Consider the following 22,197-nt stretch of genomic DNA (forward strand, 5'->3'; position numbering starts at 1 on the left):
CTCCTGGGATTGTAACAATCGACTATGGAGAATAAGGCACCAGGATTTGTTTTTTTTTTAAGCAAAAAGCCAGCGCAGCCAGGGATGGCCAAATGGCCTCACCCCTCTGCAGTAAAATAAATGGTTCGATGAATGGTGAAAATAGTAGAAAGGTTAGCTGGCACAACAGTCAAGTTGTCTGCCAACACTCACTCACATTGGTTCACATATAAAATGGTCAGTTGATCGAGTGTCAAAATATTGACGCCATACAGCCATACATCAATAAGTACCACCAGAAGAGGTGAATTAAGAAATAAAGGATATCATGGTTGCCATTTCTATGCCACATTCAGGTTTGTTGCAAGTACAAACCCCCGACTAGATTTTTTTTGAAAAAGATTGTGGGGTGGAGCGTGGCACTGACTTCCTTATTTGTGTGAACACTTAAGCATATTTACAGTAAGGGCACTGTTTCCTTTAGCTAAAATAAGCAGGTTTTAACCTTAAGTGCAGCACTGGACATTACAATCTACTTATTTAAGTGATGAAACAAATCACACGGAATAAATTACAGAGAAATTATAACACGAAAACAGGCCATTTGGCTCAACTGGTTCTGTTTATCATCCACACAAGTCTGCAGTTCTAATTTCACGTACTGCCCTGTTCTCAGGTTCCTTTATTTTTTAAAAGAACTACCTATTGTTAAAATGTTGACATGGCTCCACATCATTCACTAAATCCAGAGAGGAAATGGAAACACTGTCTGGGACAATTGGAATCAGCTCCAGATACCAGAAGGCAGAGGTAAACGAGCCCAATGGCCCACTGAGGAAAGACTCGCAAGGTAGTGAAGCAGAGATAGGAGGGCCAAGAAAAACTTGGGAGGATACATGCAGCTCGAACACTGGTCAAGACTGAAGCATAAATCAGAAACCAATACTTCAACTTACTACCCTTTTCTTTAACTTTCCTCACTCCCTGATACATTAAAACTGACTATGTAACTAAAATTTGACACTAGAAAAACACTTAAATGTTGCAAATGGTACTTCCCTACCTGCATGAGCCTTGAACCCTTCCATGCAGGGTAAAATTGTTACTGTTTGAAAGGTTCAATGTAAGTCAGTTCTAGCAATAAGCAACTGCTGACACTTCTAGTAGGTTCTACATTTACATGAAACCATGATTTAACATATACCTACATTTTGCATGAATGAGCATACTCTCTAAAGAAAGATCCTGTCAGAGTCATAAAATGTCAACAATTTTCCCCAAAAGTGTTCAGACCGTTAAAATTCTATGCAGCTGCACTGTCTAAAAAGAACAGTGAGACCATTTGTTGGTGTCTGCTAAATAGAAAGAATATGAAAAACCTCAGGATTAAAAGGAAGAGTAATAGATGAAAGTAGTAAATTCTAAATTTACAGCAGTGTCCAGATTTGTTACAAAGGCTGTTACTAGCAATATTCCTGCAAGCTGTGCAGCAATTCAAAAGTCTCCTCACAGGCAATGCACAAATTGGGCCCTTTTAAGCTACGGCACGTGCGTAACTGTGCAAAGAAATTTAACAGCTTCATATACTCCAAAGTGTAGAGGGAATGTTGATTACCAGTATGATACATTGTACTTTGCTGTATCTGCAGTTTAACAGCCAATGTCTTATACCAACACAATAACCACCAATTCTGAAGATTCTGATTTTACTATGGCAACGGATCCAAAACTCTGTTGTTCAGGTTCAGGAATACAACACTCTTTATCTGGGCATAATCCTATTTACGCTACCAAAATGCAGTTTGCTCCAAGGAATTAAATTGAAGAATATCAAATTGTTGAAGGGAGAATACCAAAATAAGATTTCTGTGAGGCATGTTTGAGAAATATTACACTAATGCTGACATGATTAATACAGTACATCTTTCTGTACTTGATGTAGTACAAGGAACAACAGCCAGACTGCAAATTTTATAATACTGTCACACTTCTGCTGGTTTCAATAGCTAACCAAGTGCGCAGGTGCTTATTGTGCCTTTATCAGTGACCAGTCACGGAGGCAAAGAACCATAACAGCCTACAAGCCAGAACATTAGTCACCCATTAACAATGGGCATAGGCAAAGGACAGTCAGTAAAACCTTTGCTTATCTATCTTATTGATAGCTATCTTATTAGTTTCAAAAGATTGGGAGATCATATGACAGCAAATTCTTTAACAGAATCATTTCACTTAACTTCAAGAGCAGAGCTCTATAATCAAAGGAGGAAAGGTGAGAAAATTAAATTTAACAACAATATTTCAAACTTTCAATGAAATATTCAAACACCCAGTCTCAGTCTGGGATTTACCATCAGCTGCACCATATCTTGTAAATGATAATAATTTGCAGATCCAGGACCTTGTTAAGAATCTGTATGGCCTTGAACATCCAAGAACATTCAGGCCCTCCCTTCCCTGCATCCCCATATATTAATAGTCCATGCCTACAGGTGAAGCATCCAAATTTACAAAGAACTTCAAAGGCTTCTAGGAGCTCCTCCACTGCATCTTCCTGCCCAAATGTGAGGCTCCAACAGTGTCTTCTACTCTGCTCATTCTTTGAGCACGCCTTCCCACTGCTGGGTCCACATGCCAGCTGCACTGCATGGACACAAACACACTAACTACACCCTCCCTAATCCCGCTAATGCTCAAATTCCAGCCACTGCCTTTCCCTGCACTACACTTAATTCAACCACTAGGCAGTGCAGGTGGTGGTTGAAATGAGTGCTGGAAGGGTGAAAAGGGGATAATTATGCCAAGTCCATTTGCATACATGCCATGTAGTGTTCAGAGTAATTTTGACAAGGATCCCAAATTTGTTTTTTTTTTGTGGGGGGGGGGGTGCCACTCGGCACAGATGCCCCATAAGCCCATGCGTTAAAATGCCCCAGCCAAGTCATCCTGGCGAAGAACTTCAGTGTCAGGTTGCAAATATGGGGTAAATTGCAGGCACAAATATGCAGTTCCATAACAAATGGAAACCATTCAAAGCAACAATTCGCAGTTGGTATTTTTATTTCTTCCAGGGAAAACACTCAATGAAATAGCCACGGCAGAAAAACATGACAACAAAACACCCACTAATCAGAACAGGAATATATTTACATGGAAGCACAAACTCTTTAATGGATATTTGTATAAATATTTGATTAAGAGTGTTAAGAATAGAGCCCAACGACCCTAATAAAATTCAATAATGCACTATCAACTCTACAACTGAATTATCAAAATTGGAATAAATTCCTGCCACTGAAAATCTTTTTTGGGTGAGGGAGGGGGGAGACGAGCAGGCAACATTACAACCCAACTGCAGCACAGCAGTAGTTTCTGAAAACTTGCAGTATCAGTCTCAGGGAACCATAGTGACAGCACATTCTAAAAAAAGGTAACCAAGGGCTCCAGGAATGCTTTTGTTTTACAATAAAACACTATTAAAAGCCAGGGGCAGCCTTCATGACTCACCCTCACATCCAAATGGGCAGGCAAGTTGAAGGTTAGTACTTGCCAATCTCATTGCTTGCTGAATGAACCGTTAATCAAAAAAACACAAATGAACTCACCAAATAAACCCTGCACCTTTAGACAATGCAGGTGGCAATTTTTATATTTATTCTCTAGCTTCAGACTAATTGGAGTGCCCCTCTCTACACTATTACACAAACCTCCTGGCATGCTGTCAGTGCCAGTATTTAGTCAGAATCTGAAGGTGTTCACCATCCTGGTGAAAGTGAAGCCACCTATTACAAATGCATATGGTAAGCAGAAGTTACAAAAAAGGTTCAAAATCACCAGTGACAATTGCAGCAAAGATCATCTGACAGCTATGGTTTTTTATAACCTTCAAATAACTTTCAAAAGACAATTGGATCATTATCGGAAGAGGAAAAATTTGCAGGGCTATGGGGAAAAGGCAGGGGAGTGGCAGTAGGTAAATTGCTCTCGAGTGTCAGAACAGACACGATGAGTCTCCTTTCTGCTGCAACCATTCTACGATTCTATGTTTCAACAAGATATTACATTTCAATGCAGCTTTCTGGTGTGAGGGGAGGAAGAAAGAAGTGACTTATTTTCAGGAACTGCTAATGCACAGCAGTGCATCAAGTTACTAATAGAATATCACTGAGTTAGGACAATACAACAGTAAGGGAGGATCAGGCTTAACTCAAGCAAATTATCCCAATTATCTAAGCCAATTATTTATTTGAGCAATATTGCTTCTCCAGCCAGGTTTTACTATAAACCTAATAAAAATTCATTTCAGATGGCAACTTCCATTGTAGTAAATATCCCAATGAACTCAAATAACAAAATGAAGTTTTAAAAAAAGCGACATGATAGAAACAGAGACAAGCAATAAGTAAGGTTGCCAACATATTTTAACAGCAGCAACAAAGGGAAGGGATTTAAAAAAGGGAGTTTCAGAGCATGCCTAAAACTGATGAGGTGCTGTCACCATTCATAAATTTTGCTGTTTGCAATATTGTCATGGTAAAACATGCAAATGAGGAAAAAGGGCCAAGAATAAAATCTTGGGGTGCTTGATCGTACTTGGGCAACTGCAATGGAGGAAGGAGGTCATGCACCACCTAACTTTGAAAGGAGCAAGCGTAGGAAGATTTTGATAGGAACGAGATGACTGCAGTCTTACAATATTTAGACATGCACCCACACTTCATGCATTGAATACACAAGTAGGGAGGTTATGCTTCAGTTGTACATGGCACTAGAGACCACATTTGGAGTACTGTGTACAGTATTAGTCACCTTATTTAAAGGAGGGATGTAAATGTGTTGGAAGTAGTTCAGAGAAGAGTGCCAGGCTAATACCTGGAATGAGTGGGTTGCCTCGAGGAAATGTTGGACTGACTAGGCTGGTATACCCTAGAGTTTCTAAGGGTAAGAGGCGACTTGAATGAAAAACAAGATCCTGAGGGGTCTTGACAGGGTGGATGTGGAGAGGACATTTCTTCTTGTGGAAAAATCTAGAACTAGGGGTCACTGTTTAAAAATAAGGGGTCGATCATTTACAAGAGGCAAAATTTTTTCACTCAGCGGGTCATGAGTCTTTGGAACTCTGCTTCCACTACCTTTTCAGGAACAGCGTCTTTGAATATTTTTAAGGCAGGGGTGGATAGATTCTTGGTAAGCAAGGGGGTGATAGGTTGTCGGGGTAAGTGGCTTGCTGATTTCAGGTTACTGTAAGATCAGCCATGATCTTATTAAATGGCGGAGCAGGCTGGATGGCTGAATGGCCCACTCTTGCTCTTTGTTTGTACTGTTACCAATGTTCTTTGGGGGAGAAACATGGGCAGGGGGGCCTGCTGAGTACTACACAATAAACCACTGTATTTTAAGTACATATGCTTTGAATATCATTTGAAATGGGTGCCATCATTAGTTACATCTATAGCCACCAATATTTGACGCAGTACTGTTCACATGCCCTCTAGACATACCTAAATTTGGAAAGGACAGGATCTCGCATACACATTCTGCTTTATCGAAAAGTTAGGCAATTCCTTTCCTATAGTTCAATAAAAAATTAAGATTGTATATTAAACCATAAGGAGATTTGTTTGTGGCATTATAAATAGAAGATCCACACGAGACTCCAAACACTATCACAAATCTGTTCCATGCATTTCAAAAAGCATAAGAAATAGAGCAGAAATAGGCCATATGACTCCTCAACCCTGCTCTACAGTTCAATAAGATCATGACGAACTTTGACATCAAATCCATTTTCCCAACATATCCTTAATTCCCTTAGTGGCCAAAAATCTGAGCATCCACAACTCTCTGGGGCAGAGAATTCCAAAGATTCACAACTTTGAGTGAGGAAATTGGAGCTTATCCGAGTCCTAAAATGGCTGACCCCTTATCCTGCAACTGGTTGCCCAGTTCTAGACACTCAAAGGGGAAGGAAATAGCCTCACAGCATCTACGCTTCAAGCCCTGATATGTTTTCACAGATTATCTCCCATTCACCTGAGCTCCAAAGAATATAGACCCATTCTACTCCACCTCTTAGGACAACCCTCCCATCCCAAGAAATCAAAATAACTACAGTATTTCTAAAGTGATAAATTCAGTGAAAAGTAATGTGTAAAGCTTAAAATTTTCTTAACCTGTATATTTTGAACTCAACCTAGTACAATCACCACCAACAACCAGTTGCAAGACAAAAATAAATCAGATATACAATATTTTTAACTGCACCTCAACTTGTGTTGGCTTTGAGAGTCAATTAAGGCAGTTATGGGAAATGACAAGAGTACTGTATATCTATTAGCACATTATGCGCATTAAAGCAAGAACTTGTGCATCGACCGTCAGAAACATGCAGCTGAAGCAGCCATATAAATGGCTTAGGTCACACGCTTCAGGATGACTGGTCTATTTAAAATCACTTCAGTGAGCCTCAGGTAAATTGTAGCATTCTAGAGTTCAAAGATAAAAGAAACAGGAGATTTATGCATTAAATAGTGCAGCCACCGACTGAGTAAAATTCACTGATTTTTTGATAAAAAGCTGTTTCAGAAATGGAGTTCGAAATGGTACGTGTGTGGGTGTGTGCATGTCCACGCGTGCTTGCGCAGTGTTCCATTTTCCTGAATATTCCCAGTGAAGGGCAAGAGAATAAAATACATTCCAATGATCCACCAGTGATCCAACATTTTTTTCATCCCTTCCCCTGCCACACCCCACTTTTACATGTCCATATTCCTGGGTATATTGCACACTGATATGATGGTAGCTACACACTAACAGTACCCAAACCTCAAGGCCACTTTGCGCTTCAGGAAATACTGGATTTTTTATCCTACTGGATGCCTAATTTGCACACTAGGAAAATTTAATAATTGATGCTTTGTTGAGACCTCTTTCAGTGTATTACTCAACTTTTAATAGGTATTGCTTTTCTGAAGTTCTCGATTAACAGTCTTCCTTTTCACAATGTCAAACAATCTGCTATAGCAATTGGTTTCATTAGTTATTTTTGTGTTAAAATTCATTATCTGTAGAAAATGCTGGTTGGCCCACAGCTAGAGTATTGTGTGAAGTTCTGGAATCTGCATTATAGGAAAGATGTGATTGCACTACAGTGTGTGCAGAGAAGATTTACCAGGATGCTGCCTGGGCTGGAGAGTTTTGGTTATGAAGACAGATTGGACAGACTGGGGCTATTTTCCCTGGAGCAGAGGAGATTGAGGGGGAACATGATTGAGGTGTATAAAATTATGAGGGGCATAGATAGGGTAGACAGAAAGGAACTTTTCCTCTTGGTGTAGGGATAAATAAACAGAGGGCATAGATTTAAGGTAAGGGGCAGGAGGTTTAGAGAGGATGTGAGGAAGAGGGTGGTGGGAATCTGGAACTCACTGCCTGAAAGGGTGGTAGAGGCAGAATTCCTCATAACATAAGTATTTGGATGTGCATTTGCAATGCTATGGCATACAAGGCTATGGGACTACTGCTGGAAAATGGGATTAGAATAGGTAAGTATTTGTTTGACCAGCACAGACTCGATGGGCCAAAGGGCCTTCTTCTGTTCTGTAGACCTCTATATGACTCCACAACTTAAGTAACATTACTTCCGGAAAAGCAATATCTATTAACCCCTGTCAATATCTAGCCTTTTGCCCTTACTAACTAGACAAATTATGCAAACTAGAAGAGTAGGTGAAACGCAGCACTTATTTTAAAAGCCATGGCAAAGTGCACTTTGCTTCCAGTGATGGCATTTATTTCAGAAAGACATACCAACATGATAAAATCTTTCTTTCACCCTCTCCCCACCCCCCTCCCCAACCAGTACAAGTCAGTCATTTTGCTAAGAAATCCCCGACTTGATCACTGGCTCAGGCAAACTTAGTTCCAACAAACCAGCCAAACTGACTCAAAGCATGGCGAAGAGCACAGGCCAATTTATAAGAAAGATGACATTTCTTGTGTAACTTCTGGCATGATTCACAGTATCACCATAACACCCACCCAGTATTACTCACATATCCAACTAACATTTGATGATTTCTCCCTGTAGTCATCTGCATTTTAAATAGAAATTTAAACTTCCCTTAATTATTCAACTGCACAGCACACAAATTTCAGCTCAATGCTTCCTTACCACTTCAGACATTTATTTTGTTTCACAATTTTCTTTAATTCTATTGGAACAGCAGCCTAGCATCTCACAAGCAGTACAAGGGCAGAGGGCAAGTTTAAGGGGACACAACTTCTGCATTGATCTAGCATATCTTCTGTTAGAGACAGTAAACAACTAAAAATCAATCACACACAACTTCAGGAGGGTGGCAGGATTGGGAATAAATGAGAGCAACATATCCCCAAGCATTTCTCTCCACAGGTGCTGCCTGGCCTACCGAGTATTTCTAGCATTTTTTGTTTTTATATCCCCAGCTGTGTTCATCCAGTACTCCTAGTGCCCACTGCACAGTCACATCAATCCCAAAATATTCCAACTGACCAGGGTCAAGTTTAACTTGAATCTTTGGGCATAATTAAATGAGACAGTCGAGCTGCTTTGCCAATGTTAGTTAAAATGTGTCCCAAAACCATTGTGTTTTTTTAAAAATGACATGCCATCCTAGATAACTTCAAAAGCATGCCTAGACAGTTCTCATTATAAAAAAGATAACAAAAAAGGATCACTTAATAATTAGATAAAACATAATTACGAAATATACATTTACCACTGTGAAATCCAGTTCATCAAGAATTTTCAGGACGACAGGCAGGATAAGAATTAAGCTTCCTGCATTTAACAAGAGAAAAATAACGAGCAAAAAGGATTTTAGATTGTGATATTGCAGACAGAGACATTTAAAAGTTCCAGCAACTAACACTTTCACCTGTTGTGGAAATTCACAGCTTTTGAGATTATTTAATTCACAAAATTACTAGTTTTACAATTTCGTAATTGAACTGTCAAATATCTAACCATAGACAAAAGCAAAAAACTGTGGATGCTGGAAATCCAAAACAAAAATAAAAATACCTGGAAAAACTCAGGTCTGGCAGCATCTGCAGAGAGGAACACAGTTAACGTTTCGTTTCCGTATGACTCTTCTCTTGAAGAGAGATACGGACTCAACGTTAACTGTGTTCTCCTCCGCAGATGCTGCCAGACCTGCCGAGTTTTTCCAGGTATTTTTATCTAACTATAGACAACTTGACACATTTTAACAGTCAACCTTCCACAGAACTAGCATGCAAGCAAGCCACCTTATAAGGTAAAGGTAACAACCAAAAAAGGCTTGCTCAGGAATGGGAGGCGACAGGGTTTACGAGGAAGCAGTAGTTGCTATTTTCTATGCACATTGTCACAACAAAGGCTACAGAATCAAGCCATTCAGCCCAATGACTTCATACCAGGACAAAAACAGAATTACCTGGAAAAACTCAGCAGGTCTGGCAGCATCGGCGGAGAAGAAAAGAGTTGACGTTTCGAGTCCTCATGACCCTTCGACAGAAACGTCAACTCTTTTCTTCTCCGCCGATGCTGCCAGACCTGCTGAGTTTTTCCAGGTAATTCTGTTTTTGTTTTGGATTTCCAGCATCCGCAGTTTTTTTGTTTTTAACTTCATACCAGGGTTTTGTTTCACTCGAACCATCTCCCATATTTCATCTGAGCAGAACCCTTTTTTCCCCTTCTCCCCTCATTTGCTTAGTTTCCTCTTAGATGTATAATATTCATCTCAACAACTCAGTGTAGCGAATTCGACACTGTCACTACTGTCTGGGTAAAGAGGGTTCTTTGAATTCCTTATTAGGTTTCTTGGTTACTATCTGGTATTGATGGCTTCTAGATTTGCTTATCCCCACAAGTTGGAAACCTTATGCCTACTCTATTAAAATCTTTCATAATTTTGAACACCTCTATCAGGCCATCCTTCAGCCTTCTCTAAGAGAAAAGGGGCACCCTCCTAAATTTCCAGAGTTTTTTTAATTTCTCCTTTGGTAGGGATTCCATTAATTTTTCCTACCACCATTAAACGGACTTGTCTATAGTTCCCTGGACATGCTTGATCTTCCTTCCTAAATATAGGTGTAAAATTAGCTATGTACCAATCCGCTTGCACCCACCTTTTTCTAACAGATGATTTAATATGTGCAATAGTGCCTCTGCTACCTTATCCCGAGATTCTTCTAAAATGTATGGATGCAATCCATCCTGGCCATGGATCTTATCCTCCAAGCTGATTAAATCATTTAATATTTCTCTATTTTAAGTGAGGCTATATAATTTCTAATGTCTTCTTCCAGTATCAAGTCCACATAATTGTCTCCCTGGTAAATACTTTGAAATAATTTAATATTTCTACCATTTCACTATCACTGCACATGAATTTATCCCGACTGTCCCTTAGTGGCTTTATTCCCATCCTGACTTTCCTTTTCAAATTTGTGCCTGGAGGTTATTTTACTATTTTGTTTTATGTTCCTTGATAATTTAATTTCAAAGTTCCTCCTTTCCTTCCAAGTTTTGACTTCTCTTCTAATCTCTTCAATCCCATCGTGCTCTTCCTTTCTGGCAATGTACTTAAAATACATCCCTTTTTTTACTTGTAATGTTTTCCCTTGTGTTTTTATTCACCCATGGTATCTCAGTGTTTAGTTTGTTTGTTTTTTTTAAAAACTGAATATCTGTTGAGGCCATGGTTGCCCTGAATCATTTACCAAAATTGTCCATTTTATTTTCCCAAGTTGTATTCTCAGCCCTGCAAAAATCAGCTGTTCTCTAATCCATTATTTTGGTCTTTGCCATACTTAGGCCCATTTCAATTATTATACTGTGGTCAATTTGCTTAGATGCTCTTATCCACACTGATTAATTACCAGATTCAGCTGTAAATCCTCTGGTCAAAGTTCGGATAAAGGATCATCATGACCTGAAACATTAACTGTTTCTCTCACCAGATGCTGTCTGACCTGAGTATTTCGAGCATTTTCTGTTATTTCAGATTTCCATCTGCAGTTATTTGCTTGTGTAATTGCAAATCCTCCCTTGTGTTCCTCCTCTACAAATTTTAGGAACTGCATTCCCTTATCCCTTTTCCTACCTCTTCTGGCCCATTAATTTAGGGTAGTTGAAATCCATGATTGTGTTACTCATTTCCCTATTTGCAAATTTCTTCCTCCACCTTCCTTTTGCTCTGTAGACCAGCCCTATTAGGGTGATTGACCCTTTATTATTTTGTCTCTGTTCATTTGAATTCTACTTCTGTCTTGCTGATAGCTGTGCTTTTCTTCTGCCATTACCGTTTCCTCCCATCTTCTCTAACTTTGTTATACCCTGCAACATTAGCACTCCTGATTTTTCTTTTGCAGTCATCTCTTAGCAATCCTGTCTTTCTGGCACCTCAGCATATTACTGCCTCCAATTTCCCCTCTTGTTATGGACACTGTGTTCATTGTTGTACAGACTAGCTTATTTTTAACAACACTTCCTTGCACTTTATTTTTAACCATCTTTTACACTCTGGTCCATAACTAATCTGTCCCATGCTCTCCTTTCTTGTTTCGTTCATATTTAGGCTCGTTTTGTTGTTACAGCCCTCACCACCTCCCTATTTATGCTTTCCACTAGGGCATGAATCCCATTCTGGTTCAGCTAGAGCTCCTTCCATTGGTATAGCTCTTTCCTGTCCCAGTACTGGCACAAGTATCCCAAGAAAATTGGGGTGGGAAGCAGATAGAGGGTGGGGAATCAGTGCTATAATTATCAGGTCACTCAAGAGCAAAACTTGTTCTCAGAACCTGAAACTGCACGATGCAATGTAATGGTTAGCAGCTATAGTGATCAGTATAGTTGTAGGAATCATTTTAATGTCAATTCTCCATATTGAAAGATATTCCCTCAAGTGTGACAATTAATCCATATGGTATGGCACACAAGTGCTAAAGGGCTAATTTCCAACATATGAGTAATGAGCTAATTGTCCATAACTTGTTAACTAAGAATCCAAGTGATGACACAGTGGTTGCGCTGGCCACACTTTAAACAGCTAAGCGGCGCTCTAGCCTGAACACTCAGCCAGTTTTAAGCACAGGGAAATAAAATAAACTTTAAAAACCAGTCATATTTTAAGCTGCAGAGAGAAACTATACATGTTTGCTGTATACAAGGGGGGTACCAAGCAATGCTGCTCAATAGACATCATGGAAGCAGCAGCACTCATGGATTAACTGGTCATAGGGGAAGGTACTATAGTGAAGTGCTTGTTTGATGGCTGTTACTAGACTATTACCAATGCTGCGTAACTAATCATTGAAAGCGTATTGTCTAGACTCTAGTTTGACAGCACCATTTAGTGGCCCTTTGTGGGTGCTGAGAAAATGGTGGAAAATCTGGATAATTCAGTGAAAACCCAAATCATTTACAAAGAAAAGTGAACTGAGGCTCAAATGTGACACTAAAATTAATGACTGCACAAGCTTCTGAGTCAGTTTCAGAAAAGAAATTTAATTCTCAACAACATGGGAGGGGAAAAGGAAAGAGATCACCTGTAAAAGGCTTCAAAATTGGTAAGCTATGTGCCTCAGATCAATTCAGTACATAACGATACCCATTTCAACATTTCCTTCCTATCAAAGGCATGTCAGCTACAATGTTGTCACAAGGTTTGTATATTAATGTTACACTAGAGTTAATAAGCTTTAGTGCTTACAATATATTTCTTGCAATTGATAACTTAGACTTATTTCCATCACTAGTAACAGACCTACAATTACCAGTCTGTAATACACAACTATTTTCTCCAACCACAAACCAGTTTTCAAAAATACAAATCTATATACAGACATATATGTTTAAGTGAACATTACTCAATCTTCAAATATCCATATTGAGCTCTATCAAATCAACTAGAATCTCAATTCAACATCTGGGACCAGTCTATGTGGGAAGCATTTGAACCAGGAGTGTGCACAAATACCCTCTATGCCACCTGCCTAGGCTGCAGGCTCCAATTTCTTCCCTCCAGCTCTCTACCCCTTTAATACACTCCTAAAACCTACTTAATTGTTGATTAAGTTTTTGTTTACCTGTCCTATTATCTTTGTATGGCTCACATTATGTTTGTTAAAACTCACGAAGCACCTTGGAATGTTTTACTAAGTTAACTTGCATTTCTATAGTGCCTTTATGTCTTCTCTCCTTCTACACAATTCTCTATAGAATCTCTTCCAAATGCTGGAACCTTCTATCTACAGAACAGCTCTAAAATACAAAAAAAAATCCATTTAAACTCCAAAACTACTTGTCCTATCTGCATCTAATGAAAGGAACAGCAATTCCTCTAACAAATAAAGTCTCAACTTCTAGACTCAAGCCAAAAACTTAATAGAAAAACAAAGCATCTAAACATCATATTTGAGATATATTAATGCAGTACGTAGTCTGCAGTCTTCTTTGCATTTGAAAGGCCTATGAACAAAGATCTGGCCTCTGCTATAAACAACAGTATAATGTATTATACAAGGTCAGAAATAACCTAAAAATTCCCTTTTGCCAGATGGAAATCAGGCACTTCACATTAGTTCGGAAGCCTTGTGCATTTGACAATTCTACTGTATGCTCCTCCATACTCTCCTTGTTGGGGAAAAAAGTTTCCTTTTTCTAATAATGGCCCATATAATCTGAAGAGCCAGAATTTTCATGGTAAATTGTGCACATTTGGCACATGCTCAACATAAGTGCCCTTGCATTTGTTACAAAGCTTGTAATCTGCCCTTGACTCCTTTTCTTACCACAGTACAATGACTCAGTCATTGAAGAGACCCACTTTTATTCCAATTGACTACAAGCGAACAGTGAAAATAAAAAGATGGTTTTATGGAATTACAAGCACAAGATTCTTCCAGCTACCACATGCAGTACGCTTCTCCTCTAACAAGGAATATTTTACAAATAGCATTTTAATGAGTACTTTGCAAGCGGCACCTAATTGTACATTACTAATGGAATTCTATTAAAAAACCTGTATCTGCACTAAGCCTGTTAAGAATAATAAATCCAAATGAATGGAATGTAAGCTATTGCAATGTACATACCATGCATTTATCCCAAAGATAACAAACTAGCTCAAGGTGTTTCACAGAAGCAAATAAAATTATACACCGAAACATAAGGAGATACTAGACAGGATAAAAAGATTGGTCATTCCACTAATATGTAAAGAACAACAGACCCAACAAGTTCATAAAATACAGGCTACATAAAATACAAGCATTGGGCTTTTTCCACACCCTTCAAACTGTATAATTCGACAGGCCTACCATTAGCATTTCAATAATATTGAATAGCAGCACCAATGAGCATCTTAGTTACAAATTAAAGTTACTGGCATTTTTTTAAATACACAAAAGATTCCAAGGTCTATCTCACTTATCAGCCTGTTTGCAAGCAGACAGAAGGTTAAAGGAAGCATTGTGTAACTCTTATACACAAGTCATACCGTTGGTTATTGCTCAAGGCTTTGCTCGTGAGAAACCATCTGCAGCCAGCAGAAGAGGAAACTATACTACAACCACATGCAGGTATAAATTTGCATGAGTCTCAAGCAGGAAATGTTGAATGCTAAATCCTGAGAAATAATGCTTAGGTAGCCCAATAAGGAAGTGACCAACTATAAAATATTATAAAAAATGTAAAATACAAAAGCTAAAATAGTATTGAGCAACCTACACAATTGTAATATGGGTACAATATGATTGTGATTAGAGATATGGCTGCAGGGTGACCAAGGCTGGGAACTACATATGCAAAAGGATACCGATATTTAGGAAGGACAGGCAAAATGGAAAAAGGTGGTGGATTGGCATTGTTAGTTAAGGACGAAATCAGTGCAATAGTGAGAAAGGATACTGGCTCAGAAAATCTAGATGTAGAACCAGTCTGGGTGGAGCTAAGAAGTAATAAGCGGCAGAAAATATTAGTGGGATTTGTCTATAGGCCTCCAAACAGTAGTGGTAAGGTAGGGGACAGCATTAAACAGGAAATTAGATATGCATGTAACAAAGGTGCTACGGTAATCATGAGTGACTTTAATCTGCATATAGACTGGACAAACCAAATTAACAATTAAATTGTGGCAAATGAATTCCTGGAGTGTACACAAGATTTTTTTTAGACCAGTACGTCGAGAAACCAACTAGGGAACAGGCTATCCTAGATTTGGTATTGTGCAACGAGAAGGGGTTAATTAATTGTTGGGCAGCGTCCTTTAGGTAACAGTGATCATAATATGATAGAATTCTTCATTAGGATAAAGTGAAATACACCAAGCTGAAACGAAGGTCCAAAATCTAAACAAAGGAAACTATGAAGGTATGAGGGATGAGCTGGCTACAGTAGATTGGGGAACTTCATTTAAATGCATGATGGTGGTTAGGCAATGGCCACTATTTAAAGAACAAACGCATGCATTGCAGCTGTTATACATTCCTTTCTGGTGCAAAAACACAACAGGTAAAGCAGCCCAACCATGGTTAACAAAAGAAATTAAGGATAGTATTAGATCCAAAGAGGAGTCATATAAAGTTGCTGGAAAAAGTAGCAAGCCTGAGGATTGGGAGCAGTTTAGAATTCAGCAAAAGAGGACCAAGAGATTGATTAAGGGGGGAAAATGGAGTATGAGAGCAAGCTTGCAAGGAACATAAAAGCAAACTGTAAAAGTTTCTATGGGTATGTAAAAAGGAAAAGATTAGTGAAGGCAAATGTAGGTCCAAAATGGGAGAATTTACAGAACGACTTTAGTTCTGTCTTTAGAGAAAGACACAAATAACTTCCCAGAAATGGTAGGGAACCAAGTCCAGTGAGGAGGAATTGAAGGAAATTAGCATTAGTTAAAAAAAAATGGCGAAAATAATGGGGCTGAAAGCCGATAAATCCCCAGGGCCTGATAATCTACATCCCAGGGTAATAAAGGAGATGGCCATGGAAAGTGGAGGCATTGGTTGTCATCTTCCAAAATTCTGTAAATTGTGCAACAGCCCTAGCAGATTGGAGGGTGGCAAACATAACCCCACTATTTAATAAAGGAGGGAGAGAGTCAACAGGGGATCACAGCTTAATTAGCCTAACATTAGTACGGAAAGTGCTGGAATCTATTATAAAGGATGTGATAACAGGAAACTGAAAATAATCAACGGGATTAGACGAAGTCAGCGTGGATTTATGAAGAAGAAATTATGTTTAACAAACTGAGTTTTTTTTGAGAATGTATCTAGTAGAATGGGTAAGGAAGAACCAGTGGATGTGGTGTAGTTGGAAGTTGGATTTACAAAAAGCTTTTGATAAAGTCCCACAAGAGGTTAGTGTGCAAAATTAAAGCATATGGGATTGGCAGTAATATATTGGCAAGGATTGTGAATTGGTTGACAGGCAGGTGACAGAGTAGAAATAAATGGGTCAGTTTCAGAATGGCAGGCAGTGACTAAAGGGGATACTGCAGAGATCAGTGGTTGGATCTCAGCTATTCACAATATATATCAATAATTTAGATGAGGAAACCGAATGTAATATTTCCAAGTTTGCTGATGACACAAAACAAGATGGTAATGTGAGTAGTGAGAAGGATGTAAAGAAGCATCAAGACAATTTAGACAAGTTGAGTGAGTGGGTATATACATGGCAGATGCAGTATAACATGGATAAGTGTGAAGTTATCCACTTCGGTAGGAAAAACAGAATGGCAGAGCATTAGTTAATTGGGGATATTGGGAAATGTTGATGTACAAAGAGACCTGGGTGTCCTTGTTCACCAGTCACTGAAAGCTTACATGCAGGTGCAGCAAACAGTTAGGAAGACAAATGGTATGTTGGCCTTCACTGCAAGAGGACTTGAGTACAGGAGTAAGGATGGCTTCCTGCAGCTGTACAGGGCCTTGATGAAACCACACCTGGAGCAGAGCACGCAGTTTTGGTCTCCTTACCTCAAAAGGATATACTTGCCATAGAGGAAGTAGAGTGAAGGTTCACCAGGCTGATTCCTGTGATGGAAGGATTGTTGTAAGAGGAGAGATTGTGTCGTCTTGGCCCATAATCACCGGAGCTTAGAAGAATGAGAGAGGACCTCATAGAAAGGTATAAAATTCTGACAGGGCTGGACAGACTGGATACAGGGAGAATGTTCCCCCTGGGAGTCAAAGTCTGAGGATACAGGGTAGGTCTTTCAGGACTGAGACAAAGAGAAACTTCTTCGCTTAAAAGGGTGTTGAACCTGTGGAGTTCTCTTCCACAGAAGGCTGTGGAGGCCAAGTCACTGAAAATAGAACCATAGAAAAGTTACAGCACAGAAGGAGGCCATTCAGCCCATCTTGTCCATGCCAGCCCAAGGACACCCAGGTACCCTTTCTAATCCCACCTTCCTGCACCAGGCCCATAGCCCTGCAGCTTACAGCACTTCCGGTGCAGATCCAGGTGCTTTTTAAAAAGACTTTAAAGTTTCTGCCTCTACCACCAATTTGGGCAGCGAATTCCAGACACCTATGACCCTCTGCGTAAAAAAGTTCTTCCTAATGTCCCCCCCTACACCTTCTGCCACTTATTTTGAATCTATGTCCTCTGGTTCTAGAATTCTTCATCAAAGGAAACAATTTTATCCTGTCCACTCTATCTATTCCCCTCAATTTTGTACACCTCCATCAAGTCACCTCTCAGCCTTCTCTGCTCTAAGGAAAATAACCCCAAACAATCCAATCTCTCCTCGTAGCTACACTTTTCTAACCGTGGCAACATTCTTGTAAACCTCCTCTGCACTCTCTCCACAGCTATTACATCCTTCCTGTAATGTGGTGACTAGAACTGCACACAATACTCCAGTTGTGGCCTCACCAGTGTTTTATACAATTCCAACATTATATCCTTACTTTTATATTCTATACCTCCGCCAATGAAGGAGAGCATTCCATATGCCTTCTTTACAACCTTGTCTACTTGGACTGCTGCCTTGATGGACCTGTGTACTTGTACGCAAAGATCTCTCACTTCATCTACCCCTCTTAGTATATTCCCATTTATTATGTAATCCCTGTAACTGTTTTGACCTCCCTAAATGTATGACCTTACACTTCTCTATGTTAAAACCCATCTGCCACTTTACTGCCCCCTCCACCAACCCACCTATATCGTTCTGGAGATTATGGCTATCCTCTATACTATCCACTACTCAGCCAATCTTTGTCATCTGCAAATTTCCCAATCATGCCCCCCCACGTTCACATCCAAATCGTTAATATATAACACAAACAGCAAGGGTCCCAACACTGAGCCCTGTGGAACACCACTTGAGACAACTTTCCATTCACAAGGGCGTCCATCGGCCATTACCCTTTGTTTCCTGTTACAAAGCCAACCTTTTATCCAGTTTGCCACATTACCCTGAATCCCATGGGCTTTTACTTTCCTGACAAATCTGCCATGTGGGACCTTGTCAAATGCCTTGCTAAAATCCATATACACAACATCCACTGCACTACCTTCATCAACCCTTCTTGTCACTTCCTCAAAGAATTCAATCAAATTTGTGAGACAAGACCTTCCTTTAACAAATCCATGCTGACCATCCCTGACTAGCCCATGCCTTTCCACATGATAGTTAATCCTCTCTCTCAGGAGAGATTCTACTAATTTGCTTACCACCGATGTAAAACAAACTGGCCTATAATTGTTTGGCATTTCCTTTGATCCTTTTTAAACAATGGAACTACGTTTGCATTTCTCCAGTCCTCCAGTATCTCCCTTGTATCTAGTGAAGATTGGAAAATCATCCTCAGAACATCTGCTATCTCCTCCCTAACTTCATTTAGCAGCCTCGGAAACAATCCATCCAGCCCTGGTGACTTATCAACTTTCAAGGATTTCAACCCTTGGAGTACTTCCTCTCTCTTTATGACTATCCCATCCAATATCTCGCAGTGTTCCTCCTGGACTACTATATCTACATCCTCACTTTCATTTGTAAACACAGACAAAATATTCATTCAAAACCCTTCCCACAGCCTCTGCATCTGCACACAAGTTTCCATCTTCATCTCTGATAGGTCCTACTTTTTCCTTAACTAACCTTTTACATATATTTGAAAAGGAAAGGTTTCTAGGTACTAAGGGCGTCAAAGGGTATGGGGAGAGAGTGGGAGTATGGCATAGAGACGGAGGATCAGCCATGATCATACTGAACGGCAGGGTAGGCTCAAAGAGCTGATTGGCCTACCCCTACTCCTATTTTCTATGTTTCTAAAATTTTCTCATAAATGTAGGGCCCCCAAACCAGTGTAAGGGGAACACTGTCCTGATCATCTGATACAGCTACACTCCGCAAGACAACTTTTTGATGAGTAAGCGTTTCTCAAATGATCCGAATACCCAAGTACTGCGTCTAGCACTAAAAGGGCAACAATTAACAGGCAATTTAATCCATATCTTTTTAAATCAGGGAAGTAATCTGGAATTGCTCCTTTTAATATGACTATGTGAACACTATAACGTGTGATAATCCAGTGCTCCAATGGGTCCTTTCTACTTACATGCACAAAAAACTCCAAGCTACAAATGCATTTATCCTCTCCAAACATTATGAATTCTATATGTACTTGCACACATAGTGTAATCAGGAGGTCTGGAACTGAGCAGTTTACCACCTCCCTCTTCCTCCCCACAAAAGGGTTTCCTTGGGAGAATCCTGTCATCTTTGCCAAAAGGAAGCAAACAAAAAAATATATAATTATGCTCAAAAGTGGGGTATCCGAAATGCAGCCTGCAGGCCATATCCGGCCCAGAAGCTGTAATTAACTTAATTTCATTTGAGCATGTATTTTATGCACCAATTTATAGCTTGAAAGCTTGAAGTTGTGCAAGAGGCTGCCCTCCACACTGTTGCCTCATTGATGGAAGTCTTAAATGATAGCTAGATCAGTATGTATCCGCTGCTAAATTAATATGCACATGTATTTAAACTCTAGATCTGTTTCCACAGAGAGACCCACCCTTGTATTGCTGTTCCCCGAGAACAAGTTTTGCACAGCTAGCTACAAGTGTTAAATTGCCAGGACTCTGAAAAAAACAGCCAAAGGACTGATTTATCTCCCCTAGGATCAAAATTGAAGAGCCAAATTTCTCCATAAAACTATTCAATAAGTTGACAACTGAACTGCTTCAGAGAAGAGATCCGTAAATGCCTTTGCCAAACTATTGTAGAACCAGGAAAGTTGCGCCAAAATTCAGTGCGCTGGCTTTACTGAAATAAAAAGTTCACTTCAAACTAAGAGATGCAATCCAGCCCATCATTCAGCATCTGACATTTCTTAATAGTGATACTGCCAAGTTAGCATCCCTGCAGATCAGCAATCAGATCACGATCTGCTGGAAGAGGAAATGCACTGATACTTTGAATGTTAAGCTCAATGTATAGGACACAAAATAAACTTTTTCTAAAAACTGTTCCGGTTCTTTTCCTATGCAAAGGTCAGCAATTTCTACTGCCACAGGGTCCCTTTGGTACTGCTCCAAATTGCCGTTCTGCATACAGTCTGAACGTGATCAGCTAAATTCACTAGAGATCGAGAACTGAAGCAGAAGGCCCAATCTGTATGGCTCTTTTCCAGGATGCCTTTATCAAGGGAGTCAAGATCACACTTCATGACTATGGAAAATGAAAAATTGTAAACACATTGTTTTCCCCTTTTATTGGTATTCTTGCAAATGTCTTGAGTGCAAAATGAAAAGCTTAGACATCTCTTTTTTCAGCAATACTCAAGTTCTACACTACCAAATGACTATTTAAAGTGAAAAATATTTGCTTCCACTACCCAGCCAGAGCTATTTTCAGAGGGATATGTTGCTGAATTCTTAACACTCATCTTCTCGTTCTGACCATGAAATTAAATAACTTGTTAAATATTGAGCTGATAAATTTGCTGTATCAAATAAACTTGGAGCATATTTGCAAGATACTGATTTTTTTCAACTGAATATAAAATGAGAACATTGTTACAAGTTGATCCTACAGAGCTGTTAAAACAAGCAAACTCGGTGTTAACATTGTGTAAAAGACTGCATGCATAAATTAAATGCTGCAAAACTAGAAGCTATATCCAGCTATTTACAAGTAGACATTCTGTACGTATGGCAGGTGCCCAAGATGTTTTATATAAATTTATCCTTTAAGTTACTCCTTAATGAAGGATCAATTACAACTCTTGCTTTACTGTCCTGCATTTATCATTAATCTTTAAACCAAGCAAGCCTACAGTTAAACTGACAACTCATTCCCTTACTACCAAAATTGAGAAAGTCACTTAAAGTTCTAATTGTTCACTCAACAAATTTTTGATTTGGTGTTATTTGCTTGGCTTCATCCATTGCACATTTCAAACTTTGTATCCATTATTTGAACATTTGTGCTTCACTTTGCTCCCTCAGGTTTAAAAGTTCCAAGTCAGTGTAAAATAATGATGTTCAACATGGCACCTTTAAACACTCAGCTTAAAGCCAAGAGATTCAAGTTTAAATTTGTTCTAAAACAATGAATAGCTTCTGCTGAAATGGTTGGGGGGAGTTGCCCAAGATTGCCAGTGTTTTCCCACTGGTAGACACAACGGAAACTAAATTTCTAGCTGAAAAATGGCGTCTAGCATATTAAATGGTTCTCCAACCACTGGCTACCAACGAGTGGATTCCAAACAGCAAGTCAAATATGACAGGCTGTTTTAAGATTGGCAAAAGGCCAAAAGAGCCTTTTTCTTCAAGTTAGATCATTCCAACTGCATCCTGCCTTTCTGGGACCAAAACGTGCTGCAGTACCATCTCTTGCATGATATTATGCCATCAGTTTGAACTGTGTACATGCAAAATACTATCGCAGACAATCTATGCATACACAAGAAACTGGGATTTGCTTTGTAGTCTGTTAACAGACACCAACCATAGTAGTTGAAAAGAATGTGGTGCACATTCAGTCCCTTTCCAGACACCTGGGCAACTAATCAAAAGCTTCCTTCAGCTCAATCACCACTGGTCAGCTTCTCACATGGTGCCATTCTATAAAACACGGGGTACAACCAGAGGCAATATATGCAACAGCTTTCTGAAAAAACCCATAATAATTGTGGCTCATATACAGCTGAAACAGGCTGGTGCTTTTATAGTTC

General features: G+C 39.4%; 1 protein-coding gene across 3 annotated transcripts in view; it reads right to left on the reverse strand.

The window, feature by feature from the left end:
• Window positions 1–22,197, reverse strand: part of rap1aa (RAP1A, member of RAS oncogene family a) — a 228,748-nt gene that overhangs the window by 189,306 nt on the left and 17,245 nt on the right. Inside the window, exon 1 of one of the 3 annotated variants that reach the window (XM_041195542.1) lies at window positions 8,739–8,801. The exons of the other annotated variants lie outside the window; for them this stretch is intronic. The gene's annotated coding sequence lies outside the window, so the exon portion shown is untranslated. Of the gene's footprint in view, window positions 1–8,738; window positions 8,802–22,197 lie in introns of those variants that run through there. 3 annotated transcript variants of the gene reach the window in all.

This window comes from Carcharodon carcharias, chromosome 9 (genome assembly GCF_017639515.1).
Source record: "Carcharodon carcharias isolate sCarCar2 chromosome 9, sCarCar2.pri, whole genome shotgun sequence".
Taxonomy (NCBI): domain Eukaryota; kingdom Metazoa; phylum Chordata; class Chondrichthyes; order Lamniformes; family Lamnidae; genus Carcharodon; species Carcharodon carcharias.